A 20,649-nucleotide genomic window follows, 5' to 3' on the forward strand; every position below is an offset into this window, starting at 1 on the left:
TGAGGGTTAGTAACAGGAGTACTGGAGGGTTAGTAAGTTATGAGGGTTAGTAACAGGAGTACTAGAGGGATAGTCAGTACTGAGGGTTAGTTACAGGAGTACTGGAGGGATAGTCTGTAATGAGGATTAATAACAGGAGTACTGGAGGGATAGTAAGTACTGAGGGTTAGTAACTGGAGTACTGGAGGTGTAGCCATGATGACGGCTTGGGGTTAGTAACAGGAGTACTGGAGGGGTAGTCAGTAATGACGGGTGCGGGTAACACGAGTACTGTAGGTGTAGTCAGTAATGAAGGGTAGCTGTGAGGGTTAGTAACAGGAGTACTGGAGGATTAGTTAGTAATGAGGACTGGGTGGTTACTTAATATTAGCTGGCTTAGTTGCACCAGAGGTAGTATTTTGCCCAGCAGGGACAATTAGACACTTGTCGCTTTACCCACCTCATTTATTTTAGGGGTGAAGCACAGATTCACGTCACATACTGCACCCAGTTTCCCAGCAATACTTCACTGAGCTGTCCTTAAATGTTGGGGACATCATTTGCACCCATTTCAACTTTCTGTGTAATGCCACTCAAGGCAGGCACAGAAACCTACATTCTTAGGAAGACACGAGGAAAGTCAAAATTAAATGGCTTGCGCCCTCCATTTTCCTCGCCCATGCAATCCTTGACCTCTTTGCTGAGGCGAAATTCTTTTTTTTTTCTCGAACAGATGTCATCCAAGATTATTTATTTATTTATAATTGCAGAAGCCTCCTCCGCTTTCCCAAAAAGGCTCTTTCTGGCAGATGAACAATTTTAGATTTCCAGGCAGTTTCGCACAGCTGCAGCTTGCCCGCCTTCTGCGGCGGCAACCGGGTGGTGATGGAAGTGCTGGGCAATTATCAGATCACTTGGATGGCTCCCATTCATACCCACTGATTACCGCCCCGCTCCAAAGACAAACATAATGTTGTCAAAATATGGTATTATTTGTGTTTTATAAAAATGGGCTCGGTGGGCCGCAGTGCCAATTTGGAGGGCGACGGCGCAGGCAGCGGCTGCTGCGTTATCTGCGCATATGCTGAGTGCGTATGTGGGTGGCAGAAGTGGCTACAATGCTCCAGATGTGACCTTCAAAACTGGATCGAACATTCGACAGGTGACCCCAGAACTGGACAATAGTCCGTATGCAAAAGTGGACCCAGTGTTCAAGGTCACCTTCAGAACCGGACACAAAGCACCAGGTGTGGTCTCCAGAACTGAGCGCAATACTTCAGATGTGCCACCAGAACAGATCCAGGACCCCAAACTCGACATGTATTCAGAACAGGACACAAAACTTCGCATTAACCCAGAACTGAATACAAAACTCCTAAAAAGGGATCCAGCCCAGAGCCAGTACTCCGGAGATGGCACCCAGAATTGTGTTATTCACTGTGACATCCAGAACAGAATGTGCTGCTCCCGATATAGGCTCAAAAACGTAACACTCGGGGGTCTCCAGTGCTGAACACACAACTCAAACGGAGGCTTCCAAGTTTAGGTACAACAGTATGGAACTGGCCTGGATACAATACTCCAGAGACGAACAATACTCCAGAGGTGGCCTCCAGAACTGGACGCAGCAGTCCTGTTTGGCAGTGCTGGAGATGAGGTCTCGCTAGGGGCACGCGGCCTGGTCCCTTCCTCTCTCTGCACCAAACCTTACTTGTCCCTCCGAAATGGCGGTCGCTTCACTCACTTGCCCCCACAGGGATACGTCACTTCAGTGACTGAGAAAAGAGGCAGTTGAGCACCCTTTCTGGCTACTCGTCTCTGCGCAGTCTCTGTAGTTACCCTCCTCTCGCCGGGATTAGTGCCCGTCAGAGGCCTTTATTCAAGTGTCCTCGTGTGCGCCACCCTGACTCATCTGTGTCACTCTGCGCCCGACGCACCCGCGCCCTGACGCACCTCACCCGTGTCACTCTGCGCCATGACGCAGCGGTGTCACTCTACTCTCCGACTCACCCGCGCACCATGCGCACTGACGCCCCTGCGAGAAGCTTTGCCGAGGAGAGGCGCCGGAGCGAGGCCGGCCCCCTCTCCCTCCACCCCTGCCAGAGGGCGCCGTAATGAGCAGGGAGTGTGAAAGGAGGCTGTGAGCACTTCCATTAAGACCTCTGGCAGGTAAGTGCCCATAAATCAGCGGCGCGGAGGCGGCCTTCGGCGGAATGTGCGCGCCGAGGCCATTAACGCACATCTCTGCGCGCAGGAGCCAGGCAGGGCCCGGCCTTGGCCGCTGCACAGCTCTGGGGCGGAAAGGAATGCCCTTGTTTACAAACATGGCACCTGCGCGGCCGGAGTGCCCTGACCGGAGTGAAGGATGCCTGGCCCGTGGTGTTCGAGGTGCCCGGCCGTGTATGCACCCCAACGACAATATCCCTAAGTGCAGAGCACGGGAGGTAGGGTAGGTGGCCAATCTTCTCGCCATCCCGAGGGCTCCAGTCCAGCTAAACAGGCGGGTCTTACAGCCAATCGCAGCGCGCTAGAGCGTTTGACCGAAGTAGTGTGTGCCGGCGGGAGCAGCACACACAGACATCCCACTGAGGCGAAGCCTGTCTCCGACACCGTAGCCTATCAGTGAAGGGCCGTTTATCAGAGGGGCAGTTGGCCCCACCCACCAGATGCATGCTGGGACTTGCGAAAAGTGTAGCTGCAAGTCTTGGAATGCTAAGTCCTGGTGGCTAGCGATGGAAGCCTGGATAAGGTGCCCCTGGTGACATGGGCAATCTGGTTCGTTTTCTCCTGGCCTCTCCATAGAACGGAGAGTGGGTGACCCGAGGTCGCCATCTCCGTCCTTACTACGGTGGCATAACAATAGCCCCGCAAGGGTGGGGGAGGGGGGCGGTAAAAGAGGTGCATTTTCAGGCTCCCTGCGCCCTCCTCCTGTGTGAAACATCACAAGGGCCTTTATTGAGGCAACAGTTTTCTAATTGACGCAGACACGATTTATTGTGTGTGATTAGGAGACATTTAAATCCACTCTCCTCGAATTGCTGACTCCATCAGCGATGTAGAGGGTGTCGTTTTGAGAGTTGGCGGGGCGGACGGGGCTGCTCTGCACTCAGAGCAGGGGAGGAGTGGTTTGCCCCACTCCTAAGTGCACAAGACTGTTTGGCTGGCCCTCTTGGGCTGGTCAAACAGTCACATGCACTTTGCATGTTCTCCATGCAGGGTGCATTACAGCCTGTGTGGAGAACATGCCCAGGGCCCCATTCCCTGGCTGAGCGCCGAACCACAGCACTCAGACCAATCACAGCACTGCAGCGTTGTGATTGGTTTAGGGGAGGGAGCATGCCTGCTTACTGATTTCGTACTGGAGAGGAGAGACTGAGACGACGACGTGCGGGAGAGCATAGCAAAGTACGTATTTTTCCTTAATTTTTTTTTTTTTTTTTTACATCAGCCTAACATCCATCCCGCTCCGCCTCCACCCCCGTCCCGCCACTCTCGATCTACTACTGGGAGGTGCTTATCACAGCTTCTTCACTGTTATAGGCAGAGCCACTGGAATTATGCAGCAGGAGAGGGCCAAATAATGTGGCAGGGTTGAGTAAATTAAGTGGCGAGAAAAAGGTAAATTATGCGGCACTTTTTTTTTAAAGTATTAATAATATGTACTTTTTGGGTTCTTTTTACATTTGTTAACACTCATGTTTGTACCTCATTAATACCAGTTTAATACCCAAATATAGCAATAAGCAACACAATGGAGACCAGTCAACGTTTGCAAAAGGCTTTCCCCTATGTGGCAACATGTACACAGCTGCATTTTCAGCAACTTTTTAACCGTTTGAGCTAGAAACAATTTTTTGGGGGTTAAAATCTGCAGATTATGTAGTGGATGATGGACTATGTGGCAAATGCAGCAAAACTATGATTATGTGAAAATTGCAGCCGCTGCACAATCACATAATTGCAGTGGACCTGGTTATTTGGTACAAAAAGAGCTGAATGAGGGGTCCCCCTGGCTTTATGATCTCCGAGATAGGAAAACAGGCTACCAGCTAACAGATGCTTGTAAAAACGGATTCCCACACCGAAGTCTTCCACGAAAAGGTCGAGAAATAAATGTTCTCCTCGTCTAACCTCTGCCGTCGTTCAGATGCACGGGTTGGAAGTGTCAGAGGTTTGCACTGACCAGCAGGGCGAGAAGATGGCATTGGTAACTGTGTGGGCCGATGGCGCTGGCAGGCAATGAGAGCTGATGGTGCTGGCAGGCAGTGTGACAAACTGGCACTGGCAGGGAGGGTAACAAGCTGACACTGGCAGGCAGGGTGACAAGCTGACACTGGCAGGCAGGGTGACAAGCGGACACTGGCAGGCAGGGTGACAAGCGGACACTGGCAGGCAGGGTGACAAGCGGACACTGGCAGGCAGGGTGACAAGCGGACACTGGCAGGCAGGGTGACAAGCGGACACTGGCAGGCAGGGTGACCAGCGGACACTGGCAGGCAGGGTGACCAGCAGACACTGGCAGGCAGGGTGACCAGCAGACACTGGCAGGCAGGGTGACCAGCAGACACTGGCAGGCAGGGTGACCAGCAGACACTGGCAGGCAGGGTGACCAGCAGACACTGGCAGGCAGGGTGACCAGCAGACACTGGCAGGCAGGGTGACCAGCAGACACTGGCAGGCAGGGTGACCAGCAGACACTGGCAGGCAGGGTGACCAGCAGACACTGGCAGGCAGGGTGACCAGCAGACACTGGCAGGCAGGGTGACCAGCAGACACTGGCAGGCAGGGTGACCAGCTGACACTGGCAGGCAGGGTGACCAGCTGACACTGGTAGGCAGTGTGAGCAGCTGACACTGGTAGGCAGAGGGAGAAGCTGGCATTGGTAGTTGTGTTACAATCTGGCGCTGGTTTTGTGTCAGCTAGGCAGTGTGAGAAGCTGGCACTGGTTTCTATGTGAGGAGCTGCACTAATGGGTAAATTCAGCAGATGTCACCCTGGTAGACTGTTCTGAGCAGCTGGCATTGGTGGCAGCACTGGTGAGCAGGGCTAGAGTCTACCCTCTGAAGCACTACATCCTAGGATACTCATCGCAGTTGCTTATGGGATTCTAAAGTTTGGGGACCCCCTTGCAGTACCAAAGGGGACACTGTTCTCTTCTGGCAAAGCGCTGGGTACCTGGTCTGAAATGGAAAACTGGTGCCCAAAGCCTCCAAAGCTCTTAGTGGCAGTAAAGAGCGAGCTTGCCCTGGGGGTGGGGGGGGGTGAAGGTTGAGACTAGATACCGTAACACCCGGATCACCCTCACATTTGTACCCCAACAAAAGGCAGTGCTTAAAAATAAATAACTGATAAACCCCTTTAAAATGAGGGCACAGTGAACGAACCAGAACAGCTGTATCCTCAGCCTCCTGCCCTGACCCTCCGAGAGCAGGTAAGAACCACGCCTTTAGGGCCAGGCTTCACGGATCTGAGAGAGACCCCAGGGGTCTCATGGGGAGGGCTTAGATCTCCCTAAACCTAAGGCTCATTCCGGAGTTGGCGCTGCAGCCAACAGCTTCCTTGGTCACCAGGTACCCCCGCTTGTGACAAAAAGGACAGGCAGTGGCATACCCCTAATAGAAGCAGGATGCATCAGCAAGACCCAAACATTGGCACTGGAGGTAGCCAATGGAAAGATCGCTGCCCATCCGGGGAGGGCAGGGTGCGTGTCTTGGGCAGTCTTCAGATACCCAGACCCAGTGCTGGTGGTGGAATGTAGGTGCGCCAATCAGGACAAAGGCCAAGGGGTACCCGGGAGGGTCCTACATTATCAACATGGCACAGGCAAGGACAGGCAAGGAAGCAAAACCTCCAGGCAGTCTTCTCACTGTGGGAGTTGGAAAACTTTACTATGTTGTCTCGGTTGTAGCTCTTGGCCCTCCCAGGTGAGGGATGTCTAGGACGTTTCAAGGTCATCTGAGCAGCAGCGTCACAAAATACCTTCGCCTTGGAGGGGTGTCTCAACGCCTCTCAACTCAGAACTACTGCTACCAGGAAGACAATGGGTGAGAAAGCAAAAGACACACAATTGATGGACGGAATGCAGAACAAATCAAAACATTCACCCCAGTCAAGAGATCTGGGTTAAATCCATCATTATTTTGCTCACCATGCCACCCTAGTTTAGACCTGGCCATATGCAAATCAGTCTTAATCCTGTGCCTCATGGGAACAGGCCAGCCCGAACTGCCAAGCCAGGTCCTCCCTGGACCGGAAAAAAGCATCCTATAACTGGTTTCGGGGTTTCACCCCTCATCAGCCAGGATAGCTTGATTCCAGTGGCACAGTCAGCCCAGGACCCACGCCTGGGCATACCTGGTGCACTTAGGGCGAGAAAGCAAAAGACACACAATTGATGGATGGAGTCAATCATCCCCTTTGGTTTTGCTTTGTTCGCCCTAAGTTGGCAGGGTATGCCCAGACGTGGCTCCCTTGCTCACTTTGCCACTGGATTCAAGATAGCCTAGCTGATGAGGGTTACGAACCCGAAACCGGTCCCAGGATGCTTGTTTCGGGTCCAGGGAAGACATAGCTTGGCAGTTCGGGCTTGACTGTTCCCATGAGGCACAGGGTCAGACTGATCTTCATATGGCCTGGGCTGGGGTGGCGGAGAGAGCTAAAGAATGATGATGGATTAAACCCAGATCAGTTGACTGGGGGCATGTGCTTGCAATGTTCAACACTCCGCCCATCATCCCCTTTGGGTTTACCAGGAATACAATGTCACCAAAAATCAGGGGGGGTGAGGGGAGGATGAGGGATCCCCCTTTATATTGAAACTGGATCTGGTCTGGGGCACCCTTTTCCTGGCAGTACCCCAGTGCCCTGTGAGAAGTAGCTAGTGGAGCAGCGTAAATTCCACTCCACCCTTACACATCACAATTACGCAATATTTATACATGCTTTTAACACATATACTTTGTGTGTTCTAATGTTATTAATGTAAAGTGGTGAACGCGAATGTAAAACTGTAGTGCGCACACTGTAGAAACTAGAGATTCAGAAACGTGTGCATAGGAATGTTTCAGCTTAATCGTGAAGACATTTAGTTTTCATATGTTTTTACACTTATGTTTCAAGTCAACGTTCAGGCAAATGAAAAGTGCATCACACTTCAAATAATGATTTTTGTATTCACCCAATATTTATTTTGAAATAGCATGTGCACCTATATTTGAGTAACAGACGTGCACTCTGAGGCTGGTTTAACTCGGCTATAGTATGCCTGAATTTCCACGTGTCCTTTTCTGTGTGCATTGCACGTTCTCTCCTCTGCAGGTGCAGTCCGAGGCTTCATTAGTTAGAGAAAGGGTTGCTGTATTGGAGATAGAGAGGCCTGAGCAGACAATCTTGGCAGAAAGTGTGAAGAAGCTAACCCTGAGAAGAAGCGGTTCAGTCATTGTCTATCTTCAACAACTGAGGTCTCAAGGACGAAGCGCCGAGGCTTCTCGAGAAGGGAGAAAACTCCAATGTTGCTAAAATAACAAAGTTTCACCACCATTGGTCCAAGGAAAGGCTGAGTGATCACGAGACAGTACCTGTATGCTTTAATTCAGGTCTATGCTGTTAGCCTGTAGCCCAGATCTTATCGGACCTCTCTGCTTGCCCCGTTGTAAGAGTGCGTCGGGCTATGTGCTAAACACTTGTCCCTACTGAAATCCTACCAATGAGGACTCTTTCCTGCATTCTTAAATTCCCCACTGCCCACCCTTAATGACCCATCTATAGCTAGATTCTAATTTAGGATAAATTACTTTTGAATTATTCATGCTTAGAAGGGAGCAACGGAGCTTCTCAGAGGGGCTTCAAACCCTAGTCTTTGGTTCTTAGATAGTCCTGACTGTAGATTTCGATTAGATTTCTGCTTTCGAGCCTGAATCCATATCGGACGCCTTGATACACTTGTTCTAATACTTTCTGCATAGAATACTTTTCTGTCTTGCTTACTTGGAGGTTTGATACTAAATGTTTAATAAGTCCACCTTAAGCTTGGATTATTGAATCCTGATCTGTATTTTAGACTAAACGGGTTACACTGTTATAATCGTGATTTGTTGAATGCTAACTCCCTTCACCTCTCAGTCAACCACAAAGGTCTTGTGAAGGCAAATTGTAACTCCGGCCACTGTGCCATCACTGGCGTGTATATAGACAGCGCCACACACAACAGAAGTAAAAATACGGAGTTAATTCAGGATGGGTAAAGAAGGAAAAACAAACGGGCGGCTGGTGCATGAGCGGTGGACTTTGAACCCTGCAGTGCCCTGCATGCAGCCACCTAAGAGCTTGTGTAACCCATTCATTGCCTGTTGGGTGGAGGTTCAGTCAGATTCTGGCGCTTGTCTTTTATTAGCAATTAAATTTGGCACGTGTGCAAGTACTTGGATGCATAGAGGTGTTACTAAGCACTGAGAAACTTCTTGGTCCTACAGAAGCGTGAGTGAAGACAAAGCGAGCTGTTGGTTGTGTGAGCGAGCGTAGAGTGAGTGCTTGGCTGCATAGAGGTGTTACTGAGCACCTTCTTGGTCCTACAGAAGCGTGAGTGAAGACAAAGCGAGCTGTTGGTTGTGTGAGCGAGCGTAGAGCGAGTGCTTGGATGCATAGAGGTGTTACTAAGCACTGAGCAACTTCTTGGTCCTACAGAAGCGTGAGTGAAGACAAAGCGAGCTGTTGGTTGTGTGAGCGAGCGTAGAGCGAGTGCTTGGATGCATAGAGGTGTTACTAAGCACTGAGAAACTTCTTGGTCCTACAGAAGCGTGAATGAAGACAAAGCGAGCTGTTGGTTGTGTGAGCGAGCGGAGAGCGAGTGCTTGGATGCATAGAGGTGTTACTGAGCACCTTCTTGGTCCTACAGAAGCGTGAGTTAAGACAAAGCGAGCTGTTGGTTGTGTGAGCGAGCGGAGAGCGAGTGCTTGGATGCATGGAGGTGTTACTAAGCACTGAGCAACTTCTTGGTCCTACAGAAGCGTGAGTGAAGACAAAGCTAGCTGTTGGTTGTGTGAGCGAGCAGAGAGCGAGTGCTTGGATGCATGGAGGTGTTACTAAGCACTGAGCAACTTCTTGGTCCTACAGAAGCGTGAGTGAAGACAAAGCGAGCTGTTGGTTGTGTGAGCGAGCGGAGAGCGAGTGCTTGAAAGCATAGAGGTGTTGGTTGTGTGAGCGAGCGCTTGGATGCATAGAGGTGTTGGTTGTGTGAGCGAGTGAAGAGGGAGTGCTTGGATGCATAGAGGTGTTGCAAAGCGCGGAGGGACTTCTGGGCTCAACAAAAGTGTTCAAACACAAAGCAAGCTTCTTGTTAGCATTGAAGGGTGAGTGAGCAGGGAGGAAGTTACTAATAGGTGTTACTACACGCTGAGTGACCTCTTGGTCCTACAGAAGCGTGAGTGAACACAAAGCGAGCTGTTGGTTGTGTGAGCGAGCGGAGAGCGAGTGCTTGGATGCATAGAGGTGTTACTGAGCACCTTCTTGGTCCTACAGAAGCGTGAGTGAAGACAAAGCGAGCTGTTGGTTGTGTGAGCGAGCGGAGAGCGAGTGCTTGGATGCATGGAGGTGTTACTAAGCACTGAGCAACTTCTTGGTCCTACAGAAGCGTGAGTGAAGACAAAGCTAGCTGTTGGTTGTGTGAGCGAGCAGAGAGCGAGTGCTTGGATGCATGGAGGTGTTACTAAGCACTGAGCAACTTCTTGGTCCTACAGAAGCGTGAGTGAAGACAAAGCGAGCTGTTGGTTGTGTGAGCGAGCGGAGAGCGAGTGCTTGAAAGCATAGAGGTGTTGGTTGTGTGAGCGAGCGCTTGGATGCATAGAGGTGTTGGTTGTGTGAGCGAGTGAAGAGGGAGTGCTTGGATGCATAGAGGTGTTGCAAAGCGCGGAGGGACTTCTTGGCTCAACAAAAGTGTTCGAACACAAAGCAAGCTTCTTGTTAGCATTGAAGGGTGAGTGAGCAGGGAGGAAGTTACTAATAGGTGTTACTACATGCTGAGTGACTTCTTGATTCCGCAGAAGAGTGAATTTCTCCTTATGTTAAAGTACCACTAAGTGCAGAGTGAGGTACTGGGCCGGCTGAAGCGTGAGTGAGCACGCATACAGCGAGTTTCCAGTCCTCCAGTCCCGATGAAGCACGAATTAAAAGAAGGATTTCCTGGTTCGGCTGAAGCACGAGGATAGGTCGAATGAGTTCCCGGTTTTGCTGAAGCATGAGTGAGTTTAGAGTGAGTTACCGGTTCTGCAGTAGTGTGAATGAGTTCCTTTAAAAGATGAAGCGTGAGTTCCCGATTCTCCTGAAGCGCGAGTGAGCTTAGCGTGAGTTCCCGCTTCTGCTGAAGCATGAGTGAGCTTAGCGTGAGTTCCCGGTTCTGCTGAAGCGTGAGTGAGCACAGAATGAGTCTGTGCAGAAGTGTGCAAGAGCACGGAGTAAGGCCCTGAAGAGCAGTGATGTCACAGCTGCGCCTGCGCAGTATCCGCCGAAACAGGATCGCGTTCTCTTGAATATCGGATGCCTTCATGCGGAAGCCTGTGAGTTGGGACCCATGTGACAGGCGCGGACTGCGGTACACTGAGTTCACCATCAGCGCCCTGCCGGTGGACACGGCCCTGGCGCGGTGGGTGTCGCTCTGCCTTGAACCAGCCCCTTGGAAGCCCCGATCGGTGCCGTTAGAGGCCGGCGCTGCGCGTGTCACTATTTCTAGTCACTTCAGCTCTAGAAAGAAAGCACCCGCTCGTAGCAACTGTGATACCACCCCCCCCCCGCCCCCCTCACCCCCCGTCCTCCCACGCACGGAGTTATCGTCTTAGATCACATCACACGCATCCTTTCTCACCAAGGAGACGCCTAAAGGAGCCATCCGTGTTACAATGTGTTTAACAGGCTTCAGCCAGACCCGTTAACGGATCATTAACTCACAACGGCTTTTCAAGAGGCTTAACTGCCAAGCTCGCGGTGACACTAATAGTAATGCAGTGCAGTGGGTCCATGCACCTGCTGCAGAGACCTCCTCAGAGAGTGAGTGTAGCACCTGTGTATGGCCCGTAGAGATCCTACGCCTGCTCAGACAGCTCAGTGTGTCAATGCACTTGATCAAGAGCAGGGGTAAGGGTGTGTGCGCAGGTGTCTTGAACAATGGCGCACCAATATAAGGATGAAGGCCCACATACGATGCTCGGCGCGCTAATGCACCTGCTGCGGAGCTGTGTGTTCCAACAGCAAAGACCAAATAAAACGCACACGTCCGCCCCTCTGCATGCAGCGGAATCTCAAACTGCGGATTGTTCGTAACGCTTTTCTTTCCTGGTTAATGCCTCTGGGGACGTGTCCTTCAGTGGCGTCAGCCGTATCTGTGGAAGGAGTGTGGGGGTGGCGCAGGTGCCCCTAGGTGTTTTGAGTTTCCGTCACCCACGGTTTCCCAGGAGCACATTACGCAAGGTGAGATCTTGTCATTTCTACGAAGTTTTTGGTACCACCTGGGGGGGGGAAGCGACGTGGGCAGGAACCACGGGCCGGGACCCTCGGCTGTGTGGAACCACCAGCCATCCACGGTGACACACAGATCCTGCGAGTCCCTCCTGAGCTGCAGTGAAGACAGAGCGACTTCCGTGGAGAACTCAACCCCAGGCAGCCAAAAGTGAAACGTGCAACACGGCTTAAATATGTGGGGCTGGAGGGTGCGAGCGCCGGAGCTTTACATCTGCGGGATCCAAGAACCTGGACGTCGCAGATTCATCATCGCAGAGCTAGCGCCCCGAGTCCAGACACCTGGCGCAGGGCGTCATTTCTAGAACTCATACATGAAGGGCAGAAGAAGAGGTCCGTCGGTGTCTTCGGCCGCGGGTGGCCCCCTGTACCCCCTCGCTAAAGTCTCCAGATGTGACACTAGGCTCTAGACACCATGAGCAGGAAGGGGCTTCCAGGACAAGACAACTCTCCAGGTGAATCTCCCCCCAGACCAAGACACGATACTGTACAGACTAGACAATACTCCAGGTGACTCCCCCAGACCTAGACACGATACTCCAGGTGAACCCCCCCAGACCTAGACACGATACTCCAGATGAACCCCCCCAGACCACGATATTCACACGATACTCCAGGTGAATCCCCCAGACCAAGACAGGATACTCCACAGACCTAGACACGGTACTCCAGGTGAACCCCCCAGACCATGATACTCGGACCACGATACACCAGGTGAATCCCACGATACTCCAGGTGAATCCCCCACCACTAGACACTACTCCAGGTGAACCCCCAGACCATGATACTCCAGATGAATCCCCCACCCCTAGACACGATACTCAAAATGAGGCCAAAGGCTTGGACAGGACTCCGGGTATGGCTCACATATTTGGTCAGAATACTAGGTGAGGCCTCCAGCACTACTGCAGACACAAGTCTGACAGCGCCCCAGCCCCCCCGGCCTTGGGGAATCTTAATCTTCCACTTGAGCAAGAGAGATGGGGGCAGTTGTGTGTGTCAAAGTCGCCGTCCCACACAACCAGAGAGATACACGTTTGTGTGAGAAACGAACACAGCGGTGTTGGAATAACTGTCGCACCTCGAGTGCAGCACATTTTAAACATTTCCTTGTGGACAAATCACAACAGCCAATATATAAATTGGACAGATTTTGATGTCGTAGCTACAAACTGGGTGTACACAGATCACACCAGAGTCCGAGAGGCCAGATAAACCCAGTGTGACTTGAGAGCTGCTGAAGGTGGTTATTTATCGATCAACTCACTTGTACTCGACTTCCTGGACTACTGCCGGTGGTGCAAGTGCGCTGAACACGTGACTTTGCACAGATCTTTGAACGGTTTACTTGTTTCTTATAATAAACAAAAACGCGGCGCCTCTCGAGGTGCAATGCAGCTGAGGGTACTTCTTGCAAACCGATCTCTGCAGCAGGCGCTCGCGCCGACTGAGCTATACCTCCCAACACTGGGCGTTTCAAAACTTGGACATTTTTGTTCTGTTGGCCCTTTACCCACAGACACCGTACCGAGCCCACCCAGGGTCAGGTTTGAGGGGGCAGCAGGACTGGCCCAATGCCCTCACGCTACAGACCGCTCAGCGAGCGGGTATCCTGGCGTGCCAAGAGTGCCATGACCCTGGTGCAAGGGAGGCGGGGGCCCTAGCCCCTCCTTGAGTTTGGCACTAAGCAACAGCAGAATATATGGCGCTGTATTACCCGCAGACGCTTGAGCACCGGTGCTAATGTACCCACTGTCACCTACATCCGAGAGCGGGCCGGTGCCCAGCCTACACCGCTGCCCCTGGGCGGCCGAACGCCCCACAGCTTGTAGTGTCAAACCCTGGGATCACCAGGAGACGGTTGCTCCAGGCGCACCAAACACAGGTGAGACGAGGCGATGGTGAAAGAACCGGTGTGTCCCGAGACAGCGAGTGCAAACAGGAGCCCTGTTTACACACCCAGGCGAGGGAGTACACCACCCTGTTTGTTGGTAAACACGGTGTTACACACAGGGCTGCCCTGGACTGGCGTCTCTTACCTCCTACTTTACATATTTTAAAGCGTCCTCACGACGACGCAGCTCACACGGTGCGTCGGCGGTGACCCGGGGCAGGCTGCAAACCACAGGGGTTAGGTCCTCGCACACCTTTTGGTTTGGAATGCGGTTACCCAGAGACCAACAGATTAGCGCTTGATTTCGTTCTTTGAGGCACTTTGCTACTGCCTGCATTTAATCATTTTGAATTTCCTTGGATATAATTTCTCGAAAACTTTACCTTAGGTTTAATTACGCAGCTCGCGACAGAAAACACACGCCAAGAGCTTAAATCACAAATCAGTTTCGTGAAATAATGGGTTCTGTATTTACTCTGTGATTTTCTTTGTATTTTTTCGGTTGTTCGCGCTGACATTGCCGTTGTATTTATTCTAACCCCCCCTTGTAACATTCTTGTCGGCCTTTGTCCGAGAGCCTTTCTGATAACGCCCACATCACTCTAGTGTTTACAAACACAGTGCCTAGCCCAGCTCATAGAAGCCGCTTCCCCAGGTGTTCGGCGCTGTTGCGGCCAGCTCATAGAAGCCGCTTCCCCAGGTGTTCGGCGCTGTTGCGGCCAGCTCATAGAAGCCGCTTCCCCAAGTGTTCGGCGCTGTAGGAACCAGTGGGCCCTCAATCTGGGAACGTTTTACAGATAAAAGAATGAGCACGTGTACTCACCAAAGACCACAGAATCTCCGTCTACCTGGGCAGCAGGAGGGTCGCCACCCTCGGTGCCCGGCCTGGCATGGCGGGAGGGAGACCAGTCCTGAGGCGGCGAGGAGGGGGCGCTGACGTGCTGGGAACTCCGAACCCTGAGCCTTCCAAAGCCGGCACCTGGTCAACAACACGTATCGCCTCTTTTCCTCCTGCCCCCCAAAAGTTTGATTTGATGGGGTCCGTCTCGAGCGGCTTGAACTAGGCCGCAAAGGAGAAAAGCGCTGGGAGAAAAAATGATTTGTGGAAGTCCAGGAAACACGAGCTGAAGTTTGCACCGGGCTCCAAGGCGCAGAAAGTGTCCCCCAGAGAAGCAAGACGCAGGGATCCGTCGAACCTCGGCCAGCAGGAAGGAGTTAAGGGGTGCGTGTGGAAGCGGGGTTCCTCGGACGCTGCTCCGGCGCCTCTGCCTCTCCCCGTCGGGCACCTCCGGTTCCTGAGCCGGCGCCGCACACCTGTCCAACCGGTCGGACGGGAGGGTGGAAGGGCGGGCGGAAAGTCTCCACCCCCAGACGTCAGACTCGAGCTGCCCGGCCTAGGCGGGGCCTGGCGGCCAACCTGAGCCACCCCTCCCTCCCACAGGCGTGCGCCGACCCGGCCAGCTCAAGGTGTGAACCGGGGGGAGCCCAAAACACCTCAAAGCTCATTCGCTGCACCCCCAGGCAGTGAGAGCTGGGCAGCACCCACCTACCCGCTGCACCCTACTATGACTGGCCCCTGAATCACAGGAGGTGGACCCCTCAGGTCTGAAAGTAACTTTTTACAGGTAATCTGGAACTTTTCAAAAGTAACTGAAAGCATGGCACCCGTGACGCTCTGGTAGGGCGTGCTAAGGACGTGGGGGCAGACTTTTGCGTCACTTTTCCCATGTTAAAAGTGACGCAAAAGTGGCGCAAGGGGCTCATAAATCTGCCCCGTGGTTTGTAGGTCGAGTCTATCAGGGCAGAAGTTGTCTGGCCGCTAATAATTTACTGTGAATTTATCAAGGATTTACAGTCCGCTCATTGTTTACCATTGGCTGGCTTTATTGTCACTCATTTGCTTGCCTCCCATTTGATGACATTCATTGTCCCAGAGTGTCCATCTTGTGTTTGTCCCTCCCCTGGAGCGCAGCCACTTTACAATCCCTCTGGGAGTACAGCTACCCACACAAAGTTTGGCCAGCAGAACTAGTCAAGAAAATATGGCTAATTCAGAGTAATCTACGACAAATCGTATTAGGATTAGAAATATTCAGATTACAGGTAAATTCATAGTTCTGCTAATGTTTACATCCGGGATCATGGCCGGCTGCTCTGACTGTTTCAAAGACTGAAGTTGGGCTTTAAAGAGCTAGACAATACCGCAATAATTTTATACCCAACGCTGCTACGCCAGGGTAAAGAGAGCGGCATTCTGGGATACCAAACTGGCTCGTAATCACAAACTCTCCCTGGAATATGGTTCATCCCCTCACCTTCTGAAAAGGGGTTGTGATAGAGCCCCGCTCCGAACCAGACAGAGGCCTCAAACTCTACCGAGAATGTCCCCCCTATCACAGGACTGCCCTCCCTTATCAGCATCCTCTCAAAATCCCCGCCGCCTTTGATTCGGAGGGCCATAAAACCCTCTGTCTTAAAGAAAGGAGGAGTTATTGCTAACACTGTATGTACTAAAACGGTTTGAATCCTCTCTCTATAACTGGTATCAATCTGTAAAAGTTGTAAACTTTCTCTTTAAAATCATCAGTGTACCCTATAGGGTATACCAGGGCCAGAATTTGCCCCTTTACTGAACAATGTCAGTATGATCCTTACGCAGATGAACCCCGTTATACCTTAGGTGACCCCCAAACACCGACGCTCAGTCCGAAACTCCCGTTCTTACTCACACACAAAGTGACTGCGGAGCAGTCAGCGGAGCCTGAAAGAACTAACAAACGGAATTTCCAATTTTACCAAGCTGAGATTGCCGTATAAATGAACATGATATACCAATAATCCAATCTGCTGACTCTCAGCCTCAAATTGTTGATTCAGTCAAAATCTTTAAGAGTCAAATTAGAAGAGAAACCTAACCTTGACGCAAACACTAAACATCTGTATAAAGAGGAATTTTTCTCGTGGCCTAAATGCTGCAGTACAATCCTCTCCTGCCTGGACCACAGAATGGCCATCGAGGTGCACGGTGCCTTTAAAGGGGGTCAACTCTGTGCAGGAACTGGAGGCTGCTTCCTGCAGCAGAGGACCGCGTCACTCCATTCCTCTCCTGCCTGGACCACAGAATGGCAATCGAGGTGCACAGTGCCTTTAAAGGGGGTCAACTCTGCTGCAGGAGGCAGCCTCCAGTTCCTGCGCAGAGGACCACGGCACTCCAGTCCTCTCCTGCCTGGACCACAGAATGGCCATCGAGGTGCACGGTGCCTTTAAAGGGGGTCAACTCTGTGCAGGAACTGGAGGCTGCTTCCTGCAGCAGAGGACCGCGGCACTCCAGTCCTCTCCTGCCTGGACCACAGAATGGCCATCGAGGTGCACGGTGCCTTTAAAGGGGGTCTACTGTGCTGCATGAGGCAGCCTCCAGTTCCTGCACAGAGGACCGCGGCACTCCAGTCCTCTCCTGCCTACAATGGGTCTCGATCAAGACAAGATGCTCTTGTAAGCGGCCTGTTTAACGGACAAGGCTCTAAACCCACGCATCTTTCGCCGAGATGGACCATTTCTGGGTGTTCCCTGGTGGTCCAGAAAAAAGAGTACAATGTTACCTGCGGATTGAATGATTCGACAAAGGAGGATTTCCCACCACCCTGATTCCTGGACCATGAGCTGAAAGTATGTAACTCTTTACCGGCCTTCATCAGGTTCCTTACGCCTTCAACCTTTAAGTGCCCCCTGAAAATGCACCGTTTGAGAAATATCTTGATGAAGAATATTCTTTTCTTGGAGATTTAAATCCCCTTGTTGGCTTCATGAGAACATCCCCCCTCCTCCAATTTGGCCATGAGGGACAGGGCCCCAAGACTCAGCCTATTGGAACCGTCGCCCCCCTCTAAGAGGGATTGGATCCTGCCTTTCGGCGGTGTTCTCCCAGTCATCGTGACTGTCTGTGGATCACCTGTCATTACATCCACACACAGGTGACATTCCACACACTTTGTGAACTTCACCCGTGACGAACTTAGTGCAACAAAGCAGGAGCAAGGTGAGATGCAAGCTCTGTCGAAAGCAAAACGCAATGTGAAAGTCAGTCTGATAAGTTCAGCCCGACATGTGCCGGCTCCCCAGGGTCCAGGCGCTTCGGCATGTGAACGAAAGTTGCTGCCCCTTCCTCACCTGCAGCTGGTGCTGGTTTAAAGCACTCCATGTGTGTGCCAGCGCGGACCAGAAGTCTTAGGATAAGGCTACGGCACGGGTTGTTGGGTAGGGCAACACCAGAATGCCGCAGAACCAGAGAGTCACAGAGAAAAGGCCTGGATCTCCCACGAGACCGGATTTCAAGTTTTAAGTAATGTTTCGTGGGATACACAGTGGGTTGGACTGGACCTTTGTGCAGGGTTCACGGTCGGCATCCCCTTTGGTTTTGCTTTGTTCGCCCTAAGTTGGAAGGGTATGCCCGGACGCGAGTCCCTTGCTCACTTTGCCACTGGATTATTTCAAGCTAGCCTAGCTGATGATGGCTGATTAGCCAGAAACCGGTCCCAGGATGCTTGTTTCCGGTCCAGGGAAGACATGGCTTGGCAGTTCGGGCTGGACTGGTCCATGAGGCAGAGGGTCAGACTGATTTGCATATGGCCATGTCTGAACTGGGGTGGCGGAGTGAGCTAAAGAATGATGATGGATTAAACCCAGATCAGTTGACTGGGGGGGGGGGGGGGGGGGAGTGTTTGCAATGTTCAACACCCCGTCCATCATCCCCTTTGGTTTTGTTTAGGATAGGCTGCGGCACGGGTTGTTGGGTAGGGCAACGCCAGAATGCCGCAGAACCAGAGAGTCACAGAGAAAAGGCCTGGATCTCCTACGAGACCTGATTTCAAGTTTTAAGTAATGTTTCGTGGGATACACAGTGGGTTGGACTGGACCTTTGTGCAGGGTTCACGGTCGGCAGGGCTCTCGAGTGGTGCTGGGACAGTTTTCAGCGTGGGGGGGCTGCAAATAATAATATATACGTTGGATCCAAGCCAAAAAACAAATGTCGCAAATGTGCCACGCCCATTCAGCAGGAGAGTGCAACGGGTGTGGTCTGTAGCCGGTGGTGCATTTTGTAGCTCGTGTGGTAGCACAAAGTCACCTTTTATGTTGAAACTGCCACTACATTGGCACAGACGTGCAGCTGTCCTGATACAAGTATAAAGCGCACGAATGAGGTTTCAGGGAGTATCGATCTGTTGAGCGCCCCCAAGTAAAGGGTCCTGATTTGGTTGGAGCCCATACAAGTATTTGCTTCCATCACACTTCAGAATTAGAAAAAATGTGCTTCGGTGGCGCTCTCCTGATTGCCGATATATTTTGAAATATGTGTATAGTTCATTTTCAGCTATTTAAAGGTGGTTGTGTGTCACAAAAAACTGACACCCTACAGCCTTTCTTTTCACTCCCTCTGTACCCCCAGGAGATTGTCCCCTACGTCACCTTCACAAAATTCTCTCAGTTTGCAGTCAGAGAATGAAAAGTAAACACAAGTTTTGTTCTTGAAAGTGTAAGCAGCAACTTGTCACTTGTCAGAAGACAGCCTTTGGCACAGAAACGTGACAAGAAAAATACAGAATTCAAAGGCGTCTTTGTTTATTCACCTTCTGAACTCCAGTTTGGGTATTTTGGAGGAGCTCAGCTCCCCCCACGACCCCCCTCCCCCGCACCCCTCCCCCAGCGCCTACGGGGCTCTCTGGTGCTTGCCTTAGAGGTCTCGGTTGTGATACCCACCCTTGCAGCGGGAAGAGTCGGCCATACACAAGGTTTTCATTCCTTTAACTGTGTCACACTGCCCCACAAAGGAGGCCTTTTCACCGCCCTTGCTTGGGGCCCAGGAATGACAGCCCTGGAGAAGGACGGCCCTTCATTAGCATTCCTTCCTGGCTCGAGCCATTCCTACACCTGCCTCACTGCAGCTCAGAGCAAGCGGCTCCTAGATACGCATCACGTGGGTCCCCCTATTTTGTATGAACCCCCTTTGTTCATCGGGGTGCTCGCCGTTCCCTAACCACACGTGTGCGATAGATTCCCTCAGTTTTGGGGCAGTCAGTCGCTGGGCGCGTGCCCAGAGCACCACAGGACGTAGCAGACGCTAATGGTGCAGGTGAACGAGAGAATGTGCCTCGCGGTGAGAAAACAGCTGAAGGAGCTATTTGGCAGCAAGAGTCATCAGGCGGCATGTCGGCGGTAATGAGGCTGTAAGCGCAGCAAATGCAGTTTACAGCGTAACCGAAAACAGGGGAAGAGAAAAAGAGCAGATATCAGAAGCTCGAACGGGTCTGATGATGAACAGTCTGGGATGAGAAGCGCCCAACCAACCGGGGCCGAAGCGGGGAGAATTGGACCATCGTGGCCAATCCGCGCCCTGCCAGGGATTAGCTGCTTCGCACCGGTGCAAAATGCGGATTTCCACAGAGGGCGGCATAGCGGACTCGGACTGACCTATAGGAACTATGTAGCAGGGGGACACCAAACTATGCGGCAGGGTGCACTACATTGTGCAACAAAAAAAGGCTAATTATGTGGCATAATATTGCACATTTGTTGATAGTTTAACTCCATTTTTTGCAAGTTTTCCACATGGTAAAACTGTCTGGGAAAATATTTCACCTCATTGGTACCGGTTGTACAACCGAATACAGAAATAACCAACTGAAAGGTGACCGGTTAACGTTTGCAAAGGCGTCCTCCACTGAGCGTGAACACGTTGCCACTTTTAAAATAACTTTTGGGCAAGAAACACATTTTTCTATTTAAAATCAGCAGATTACGCAGCAGAGGGTGGGTTATGTGGCAAATGAGGAAAATGCATAATAATGCAAAAAAAGCTGCAGCCACAGAACTCTCAATTCCAGTTACCCTGCCTGCAGGTGGCTAAAGGAGGCCTACGGGCTTCAGGGCACTGGTCTACTCTAAAGCCTCCCCCCCCCAACTGCTCCCTAATGGCCAGTCCACAGCTGACCCACAGAAACACGGAGCATAAGAAGTAATCAGGGCTCACAGTTATAGTATTTAAAAAAAAAAACATTAAGTGACGCCCCTTTGCTCACCTTTTGATTTCTCTCTTTAGTCAGAGTTAATTTGAGTTATGAGAAAAAATGAATTTGCAACAAGTGTATGTGAACATTTATTCAAATGGAAGTGTATATTCAATACAGGAGACCTATGGGCTCTGCGCTATATACAACCGCATATAATATAACCACCCTACAACATTAGCATCGTAGGTCAAACACCTACCTACAGCT

The 20,649-nt window shown here is 51.6% G+C and overlaps 1 protein-coding gene across 6 annotated transcripts in view; it reads right to left on the reverse strand.

Moving 5' to 3' along the window:
* PTPRF (protein tyrosine phosphatase receptor type F) overlaps nucleotides 1-20,649 on the reverse strand; it is a 746,312-nt gene that overhangs the window by 465,456 nt on the left and 260,207 nt on the right. For 2 of the 6 annotated variants that reach the window (XM_085602953.1, XM_085602950.1), the window contains exon 1: nucleotides 14,202-14,702. The exons of the other annotated variants lie outside the window; for them this stretch is intronic. The gene's annotated coding sequence lies outside the window, so the exon portion shown is untranslated. Of the gene's footprint in view, nucleotides 1-14,201; nucleotides 14,703-20,649 lie in introns of those variants that run through there. 6 annotated transcript variants of the gene reach the window in all.

Source organism: Triturus cristatus, chromosome 4_2, assembly GCF_964204655.1.
Source record: "Triturus cristatus chromosome 4_2, aTriCri1.1, whole genome shotgun sequence".
In the NCBI taxonomy this organism is placed as follows: Eukaryota; Metazoa; Chordata; class Amphibia; order Caudata; family Salamandridae; genus Triturus; species Triturus cristatus.